We start from the raw sequence: 10,406 nt of genomic DNA on the forward strand, positions 1-10,406 counted from the left end.
GTCGAAACGATATCTCCAGGACGAAGGAAGAAAATAATGTTTTATTCCTTAAAAGTCTCGGCGATGAGTGGACACAGTTGTCGATGTCTCTCCATGCAAATCAGGACTTAGACGGCTAGTCACTTCATGACTTGTATGGAACGCTTGCTGCACAAGAGCAAGATATCATGAAGAAGAAAGTATCCATCGGAGGACCCCTTGCTCTTGCTGCTGAAGAAAAGGATGTTTCAAGGACCTCCACCAGAGACCGCAAGAAGAAAGGAAATAAAGAACTGGTAGTAGAATCAGAATATGAGGAGGAGACATCTGAATCAGATGATGACATCAAAGCCTTTGCTAAGTCTCTGGCCTTGATCACAAAACAGTTCCAGAAGAAGTTCATCAAGAAGCCCTATGAACGAAGAGACTTCAAAAGGAAGAAGTACCAGCCATCCTATGAAAAGAAGCCATCAAAATTCTATCAGAGGGAAGACAGAAGAGATGGAAGAGAAGACAGAGAAGATAGAAGAGAAGATAGAAGAGAGGAGAAGAAAGAAGACCGAGACGGAAGGAAAAATGACGTTAGCTGCTTTAGGTGCGAAAAAATCGGTCATTTTTCTAAAGAGTGCAAAGGACGACTGGTGAAGGATGCTGATTACTACAAGAATAAATATAAATACAATCCAAGAGAGTGAAGCCTGATGGCTGAAAAAGAAAATTGGGTGTCTGATTCCTCATCCGATGAAGAAGACAAGGCACTCATCTGCCTAATGGCCACGTCCAATGCAAAATCCGCCTCTGATACTGATGATCAGGTATGTGAGTCTTCTATCGATGAAACCAACTCTGCTTCATCTGAGCTAGAGTTAAGAGTAATAAAACTTTCAGAGGAATTCTTGAAACTAAAAGAAAATTTAAATTTTGAAAAATCTGAAAGACTAAAGGCGGAAAAAGAAGTCAGATTCTACAAAAGAGAGACTGATCTTCTAACCGAAGAAAATGCCGAACTCATCAAGGAAAAGACTCGCATTGCCACTCTTAAAAAATCAGAGGAAGAAAAACTTCTGGATTTAAACAAAGAAATCCACCCTTGAATCTACTTTTAAACTTGGATGCATTCAGAAACCCGACTTTTCTCCTAAACCTAAAGCAAATTTTAAAAGAGTTAAAGTTGATGGAAAAACTATCCTCTTAAGACAGGATTTTGAAAACGTGGTGTACGAGAGCGATACATGTAAGAATTCTGATGAAGGGAACAACACCTCCACATCAAAGACCGATGGAAACCCTAAGGTTAAATCAGAGTCTCTGGTCGTCATTCCCACTTCATCAGCAAGTACTGTTGATGAAAAGGAGAATCTTAGTAAGGAACCGTCAGCTGATGAATCAATGAACCAACCAAGTAATATTGGAAGTTCGTCTAAGTCAGAAACGATGGAACCCCCAAAAGATCATTCTGAAGCATCAACCTTTGAACCCACACCTCCCACAAACATCCATGTTAATTTTGATTTCGAGAAATCGGTGAGAGACTTTCTTGATTCTGAATCTGAAGAAGAGATAGTATGTGAATCACCATAGATCATTGAGAATAAGAAGCCTCAAAACTTCAAACCCTCAATGAAATATGATGTTCCACCATCAATGAAAACTTCAGACGAAGGAAAGGGAAAGCTGAGCAATATCAAATCTGCTAACGATAACTCACAAGGCCCAAGTACTTCTTCTAAGTTCATTAAGTTTACTCGCGAGCAAAAACAGAACTGACCTGCCTCTGAGAATTCTAACCACCACTTTTTCTCTCATTCAGCTAAAGAAAAGCAGTCCTTCCTCAGAAGTAAAGAAGTAAAACCTCCACAAATAAAAAATCTAAACTAGATAGGAAGTTTGTAAAAACAACTGATGCTAGGCCAGGATTTTCATTCCCTGCATTTACTTCTTCATTTTTATCGAACAAAAAGAACGTTAGACATTCATGTCCAAATTTTTTTAATTGTCAATGTTTAGTTCTTTTACAATACCTGAGGAACCACATGTTAACACATCATTGCATATTTTCCAAACACGTCTATCTCTATAATGTTAAAACCAATGAAAACGTGAAAAAGCCCAAGTCTAAGGGCAAGGGAAATGCAAACAAACCCAAGCTTGCAAAGGCTAAGGGTAATAGAAATCAGCCCACTCCTAAGAGGACTGATGAAAAGAGAGAGGTATCTCCTACTAACAAACGTGGACCCATTATGAAATGGGTACCTAAAACCCCTTAATTTGTCTTGCAGGACCAACATGTGCAACCATGGTATATGGATTTAGGTTGTTCCAGGCACATGACTGGTGACAAAAGTCAGCTGTCCTCCTTCATCGAGAAATCTGGAGGCTCTGTCACTTTGGAGACAACAGTAAGGGTACCATCAAGGGATACGACACTCTCATAAAAGGAAAGATCTCCATCAGCAAAGTGGCATATGTTGAAGGCTTGAAGCACAACTTACCAAGCATAAGCCAGTTCTGCGACAAGGGTCTTGAAGTCCGATTTCGCAAGGGTTTCTGCATCATAGAAACACAGCCCGACAAAACCATCATCAAGGCAAAAAGAGAAGGAAATATCTATCTTCTGGATTTTCAATCCTCTGTGGGTCAAGACACCCTCTTCTTTGTATCCCATAAGAGCGATGAAAATTGGCTATGGAATCAAAAGTTCTCACATATCAACTTTGATGTTCTAAGAAAGCTAGGCAAACAGAAGCTGGTCAAAGGGATTCCGGATCTAAATTTCAAAAAGATCATATGTGCTCAGCCTGCAAGATGGGAAAGCTGAAACGGGCTTCTCATAAAACTAAGTCAGAAACCTCCTGCACCAAGCCCTTGGACATGATCCATATAGATCTCTGTGGGCCCATATCTACACAAAGCCTCTCTGAAAAGAAGTACATAATGGTACTAGTTGATGAATACTCCAGATATACCTGGGCTGAGTTTGTAAAGAAGAAATCAGATGTTCCTGATCTACTCATTGGGGTGATGAAAAGGCTCCAAGTCCTTCTACAAAAAAACTTATAAAGGTTAGAAGCGACAATGGAACTGAATTGAAAAATGCCAGAATCGATGAATACCTCATCAGTGAAGGCATTTCACAAAACTTTTCAGCAGCCACAACTCCACAACAGAATGGAGTGGTGGTGTGAAGGAACAGAACCCTCGTGGAAGCAGCAAGGACCATGCTTGCTTTATCGGAGTTACCCATCACCTTCTGGGCTGAAGCTATTTCTACTGCCTGCTTCACCCAGAATCGATCTATCATTAACAAGAGGCACCAGAAGACACCCTATGAGCTCATCAATCAAAGAAGACCAAATGTCAAGTATTTCCATGTCTTTGGGTGCAAATGTTTTGTACTCAATGATAGGGAATATCTTGGAAAGTTCGACAAAAAGGCAGATGAAGGGATCTTTCTTAGGATATTCTCAAACCGCAAAGACCTACAGAGTTTACATCAAAAGGAAAAAAATTATCATAGAAAGCATCAATGTGTCCTTTGATGACTCCACACCTATGACTTCTGGACACAACAGTTCAGGACTCGGACTTCAACAGAGAGCCTCTGATTCATCACTTGGCAAAACCAATGAATCAGAGTTAGCTCAATTATTTGAAGACATCTTCGAAGAAGAAGTAGTTTCTGTACATGCTCTTACTGCAAAACCCACTTCCAGAATTGCTGAAGAACATGAAGTCTCCAATACTAAAGGTACAACTCTTACTGAAACTCATGTTACTTCACCTTCTACTTCTTCTGTGTCTTCAGATCAAGACCAAGTACGAGAGTCTCACTTTGGAGATAATCTCTTCGAGGGGGAGCAAGCAGTTCCATCGGTCGATGAAGAACTGTATTCTGTTGCTCCAGAACCCCAATCATGCACCAAATGGATAAAGGATCATCCATATCACCAAATCATTGGTGATCCAACATCTGGTGTCAAGACAAGATCCGCAACAGCCAATGAATGCCTCTTTGCCAACAATCTAAGCATGATAGAACCGAAGAAGATTTATGAATCCCTACAAGACCCAAACTGGATAGACGCGATGCAACAAGAACTACTCCAGTTTGAGAGAAACAAAGTATGGTCCCTCATGCCTCTACCCAAAGAGAAAATGGCCATAGGAACCAAATGGGTCTTCAGGAATAAGAAGGACGAAGATGGCATAGTAATAAGGAACAAGGCCAGGCTTGTTGCCAAGGGCTACTGTCAGGAAGAAGTGTCTGTCCCGAGACTTGAAGCCATCAGGATATTCCTAGCCTATGCAGCTCACAAAGGCTTTATGGTCTATCAGATGGATGTCAAGTCTGCCTTCCTCAACGAAAAACTTCAAGAAAAAGTATACGTGCAGCAGCCCCCTAGGTTTGAAGATCCAAAGCATCCAGAGTATGTCTACTTTGTAGACAAAGCTCTCTATGGGTTGAAACAAGCACCCAGGGCCTGGTATGAAACTCTATCCACCTTTCTCATCAACAATGGATTCAAAAAAGGAACAATCGATACAACCCTCTTTCTCAAGAAGCATAAAGGTGACATACTACTTGTGCAAATATATGTGGACGACATCATATTTTGTTCTACAAATGCAAAACATTGCGAAAAATTCTCAGAGCTGATGAAAAGTAAATTTGAGATGAGTATGATGGGAGAACTCAGTTTCTTCCTTGGTCATCAAATAAAACAAATTTCAGAAGGGATTTTCATCAATCAGTCCAAGTATGTGACTAACCTTCTGAAGAAATGCTCTCTCTCAAATTCATCATCCATGAGAACACCTATGACTACAGGAGCTAAGTTATTTGCTGATCCATCAGGCAAATCTGTGGATATAACAACCTACAAAGGCATGATTGGATCACTCCTGTATCTAATTGCTAGTAGACCAGATATTATGTTTGCTGCATGTCTTTGTGCAAGGTATCAATCCAATCCTAAAGAATCTCATCTCTCTGCAGTCAAGAGGATCTTTGGATACCTCAAGGGAACCCCTTCATTGGATCTCTGGTATCCTAAGAACTCTGGCTTTGATCTAATAGCGTATACATATGCAGATCATGCAGATTGCAAGCTTGATAGAAAGAGTACGTCTGGAAGCTGTCAACTCTTGGGTGACAAGCTGGTAAGTTGGACATTCAGAAAACAAAAGTGTGTTTCAACTTCTACAACAGAAGCAAAATATGTTGCTGCTGCTAGTTGTTATTCACAAGTTCTTTGGATGAAGACTCAACTTAAGAACTATGGCTTCCAATATGAAAATCTACCAATCCTCTGTGACTCCAAGAGTGCAATAGCCATCTCTGCAAATCCTGTGCTGCATTCCAAGACCAAACACATCAATGTAAGATACCACTTTCTGAAGGACAATGTTGAAAAAGGTAATATAGATATGTACTTTGTTCCCACTGAGATTCAACTTGCTGACATTTTCACAAAAGTTGTTGATGAGAAAAGATTTTTATTCCTTGTCAGCAAGATGGGTATGCTGAATCTCACCACTTAGAGGCAATCCTTAGTTTGTAACTTGAGATCCTCAATATCTCATGGTTCTGCCTACAAGTGATATATCATTTTGGCTATAAACACCAAGTACTCCAAATCAGAGCCTCTGGTTCTAAAGACCAGAGCCTCTGGCTAAATAGAAATACTTGTTTAATTTATTGGCAAAAAGTTTCCATCGCCTTTGGAACCAGAGCCCCTCTGGTCCAAAGAAAATACTTGATGAATTTTCACCAAGTATTCTTTTCTCAACTAGAGCCTCTGGTTCTATAGACAAGAGCCTCTGGATTTCAATTATTTGAGACAAGAGCCTCTTTGATCTCAAACTTGGTCTCCCTCATTCATTAGCACATATACCTTAGTCATTTTTCATCATTTGTGGAACTAGAGCCTCTGGTTCCAAGGACCAGAGCTTATGGTTTCCAAGTCCTTTCCAACTAGAGCCCTCTGGTCCAAATTGGACTTCACATACATAAATATATTACATCCTTTATCATATTTGCATCGCCTTCACAACCAGAGCCCTCTGGTCCCAATGACCCATTCTTTTTCATATCCATTCACATACACTTAACCACATTCCATATAAGTTTTCATCATCATTCATAATCAGAGCCTCTGGTTGTATAGACTAGAGCCTCTGGTTATCAAACTCAACCTACTTATTGGTTCTAGGGGGAGTTTTTAAACTCAATACACATCTCATGCATCATTTGAGGGGGAGTTTTACATTCCCCATGAAGAATTTTCATTGAATAATTATGCATTTCCCAACCCAGAGCCTCTGGTTCTACTATCTAGAGACTCTGGACACCAAAAATGCTATATAAATGATGATTAAACGTTTGCTTTAAACCAGAGCCCCTCTGGTCCTACATAAAGGGTTATCCATGCTTAACCAGAGCCTCTGGTTTGTCTATCCAAGGCTCATTATTCGTATAACCCAACATTCCATCGATGAACTTGTTCATCACTTTCAACCAGAGACCTCTGGTTCCCCATCCAAAGAGTCATGACCAACCAGAGCGTCTCTGGTTCCATGACAAAAATATTTTAATCCAAAAACCCATCTTTAATTGAAAACCTTTTTAAAGATTATACAACATTGTAGCTTTTGTGACTAAAAACTATACAACATGGGTTTTTAGAATACCAAAACTTCGTAATTAGTATTTATCTTACAATTAGATGAAATTTTAAATATAATTTTTTTGGATTGATATTCAAGAGATATTATTTGGGATAATTATTTAATTATCCCAAATAACCCAAACGTCATCTTATACGCGCCTGCCATTCCAACAGCCTGTTCCCCATAAACCCCTTCAAATTACCCATCCACTCTCCCCATAATGACACGTGTCCTTCAAGATTAATGACACGGTACAGTCAATACTGCCCACGATCCCCTACCAAATCACCTTTTTGCCAAACGTCTCCTACAATAATCATTACCCTTTTAAAATATTATTTCTTAAAACTGCTTCCTCTTCTCCACCTATAAATACCCTTCTTCTCCAACCATTTCTTTTTTACGCTTCCAAAACCTCCAAAGACTAAAGACGAACAACAAATAGCAAAACCTGCAACTCTCCAAGAAATGGCATCCTCAACTTCTCATGATTCGAACAACAATGACAGCCACATGCAATCAACCGGTGCAGACAGCCGCGCACTTGTCTTCCTACCAATCAAGCCCAACAACCACGCCATAGACCTGCGCACCAACCTGTTTGAAGACAGGTTCGCTATCATGATTGAATTTTTCCGAAACTGTATCCTCCAACCTGCATTGACCTTGACCGACAACGGCGTACCTCTCAAGTACGTTCAACAATACTGGCAGACGTGTGAATTCTACCCCGAGAACTGTGCAATCATGGGGGACATCAAATGACATGGTTTGCTCGGTAAAATTTTTCCGCGCAAAGGTCTCCAAAGTACTTTGCATCCCAACTCGTGAAGAACTCCACATTGAACAATACGCTGAGCCATCAATGAGTTCTGACATCCTCCGCTTCATCAAAATGCTGGGTTACAATCGTGACCTACGCAACGCCTCTAATTTCAAGTGGCAGTTTTTACCCCCCATGTGGAACATGTTTTTCTCTATCTTGAACCGAGCCCTAACTTGCAAGCTCGGGTCGATGGATCAAGGGAACATAAACATTATGACAATAATGTATGGGCTCTTCTTCAACCTACCGCTGGACTACGGTCTTCTCAATTACAATGAGATCCACGCAGCGGTGATCAAGAAATGCAAACTCAAGGCCACGGGAAAGCCTTTGACTTCTGTACTCTTCCCGCGTTTCCTTGCTCTCTTCATAAGGGACGCGATGAGGAGACACAACCTTCCAGCCAAAGAACCATACACTCCTTAGTTCCTGATGAACGGCCTTCGCCCAACAATCTCAAAGGATGGCTATACTACAAAGAAGACTGTTTCATGGGCCATGCTCAGCGTCATACGAGAGACGTTTGAGATAAGACAAAAGTACGAACGCTCTCTGCTGTCCAAGAACCGAGGGCAGCTACCCCAGAGCACTTAGAACCATCCCCTGATACTAACGAGGGAGCGCAGGAGTCGTCTTCATAAGATGATGAAGATGATGATGATGACACTCCTCGCGCATCCCCCGACCCTACAAATACAATTCCATCACTCTCTTTCCAAAGGGCAACCACCACCACTACCCCTGGCGATCAAGGCCAAAGGAGTATTGAACAAGGACGACCCAGTCCAATCCCCACCCCAGCCAGCCATCCAGAGGCCACTCTTCGGGCCTCTTGAGATGATGTAGCCGAGGAACCACAACATCCATTACCCCTCTCCCAACAGAGAGGCGATGAAGAAATAAGAGCCACTTTGCCTCATGGCTCGCCCCAACCATTCACACACCCAGAAGCATGTGTTGCTTCTGGAATTGATATTCCCCAAGATAGTTCAAAGCGATCTCCCATTCATGCACCCCCCTTCGATACTTGATCTAGCAAAGGGGACACACACTTACTTCTCTTAGTCGGCCTCTGACACCGAAGAAGAAGAAGATGTCGCACATCAGGAGATAGCTCCTCACTAGAGGTCTATCGAGGACTCGATGGAAGTCCTTCAATACCTACATTCTCACAAGGCATTGAGGGCGCCTCTGGAGCTGAGGCACAACCTACAGCATCCGTTGCTGCAGGGGTTACCCCCGTGGCTGATCTAGTCACAAAGGCTGAGTTCCAAACCTTTGTCCACTCGACTCAGCGGTCCTTGGATGACCTAAAACTCATCATACAAGGGATTGTCGACAACCCACCTTCCATCGATTTAACCCCCATTCGACAACCGATTGCCACCCTCGACACCTAAACCACAGAAAACACCACCCGCCTCCAAATGCTACAACAAACCATAACCCAACACCATAACACCAAATCCTCCTTTGCCACCCTTTGAAACCAAACTATGATGAATTCCATTGCCACCCTCACGGCCTAGGCAACTGCTACCGATGCGACCATAGCCTCTATCACCACCCAAATAAACACCATCTCCCAAACCCTCGACACCCTCCTAGCCACCATACTCTCCCAAATCCCTCAACCTACCCCACCCCCAAAAACATCCATAGATGAAACCTTAGCCTCCCTCTCCACCCAAATGGCCACCATCCAAACAACCCTAACCTCACTTCCAGCCACTATATTAGCCCAAATACCCCAACCACCTCCTTATCTAACTCCCTCTGCAGTACCATCATTCGATGAAGCCCTATCTTCCTTTGCTGTAGAGTTAAAGGATATAATAGCCAACCTTCCCATCCCACCATCCACCTCCACCTCCGTGCCTCCTCCCGCTTCTTCATCCACCACGGAGTTTGCCACCAGAACCGACTTAAGGGCTCTGTCAATGAGATAAGTGCGGAGTTCATCCATCGAGCCTCACAACCAACCAAGGCTCTCTCCCAGAGCCTTGTCGAACAATAGGCTCACATCAACTCTCTTTCACTTGATGGGGGAGAGTCACAGACAGAAGGCCCTGAAGGTGTATCTTGCAACCTTCAGGAAAGAGAAAAAGAAAAAAAGGAGCAGAGCATCGTGCTCTACCAGCAGCCCGCAGAAGAGGCCGAGGCATGAGGATGCAGACCAAGATGATTATGGTCTAGGTCCTCATGAAGGGGAGAACTAGGCTACCACTGCTCACCTATGGAGTTTGCTGCACCACCACCACCACCTCAATCAAAAAACCAACCACCATCATCAACCCAAGGAACCCAAGAAAGGGAACCAGAGGCTCAGTCCTTTGAAGATGTACACAATGTACATGTTCCCTTTGCAACCACCCAAGAACCCATCGAGCTAAGTTCATCATCTGATGAAGAACAATCCACACCTCAAACAGACACCAAACTACCCTTCACTCCATCACCAACTCCTAACCTACCCTTAACTTCTTCACCAACCCCTCGCACCACAGAACCTTTCACCACCTTACCCATACAACTAGAACCCACAATCATCCAACCTTCCTCACCACAACAACCTCCAACCCAAACAGAACCCAATGAACCAGGAACCACCCAAACAGAACCCCATAAACCAGAAACCACCCATCCTGAGCCCAATGAACCAGAACTACCCCAATCCGAGCCAACCCAACAAGAAACCTTTCCATCACCAACCCATAACCCTTAGCACAAACACAACCCACAACCCAACCAACCCAGGTGCAAGCGGACGTTCCCTCTTCATCGAGGCATCCTTCTCAAGGGGTCGTTGATTGGAGTCGCTGAGGAGACGTCTAGAGGTGCCGCCAAGGGTGCCATTGATGATGGAAAACATCCATCAATACTTATACCATGATCGCGATGAAGGTTTAACTCTCAATCCTCTAATGATTTC

The sequence above is a fragment of the Cynara cardunculus genome, unplaced genomic scaffold (genome assembly GCF_001531365.2).
Source record: "Cynara cardunculus var. scolymus isolate 2C unplaced genomic scaffold, CcrdV1 Un_Scaffold_1150, whole genome shotgun sequence".
Lineage (NCBI taxonomy): Eukaryota > Viridiplantae > Streptophyta > Magnoliopsida > Asterales > Asteraceae > Cynara > Cynara cardunculus.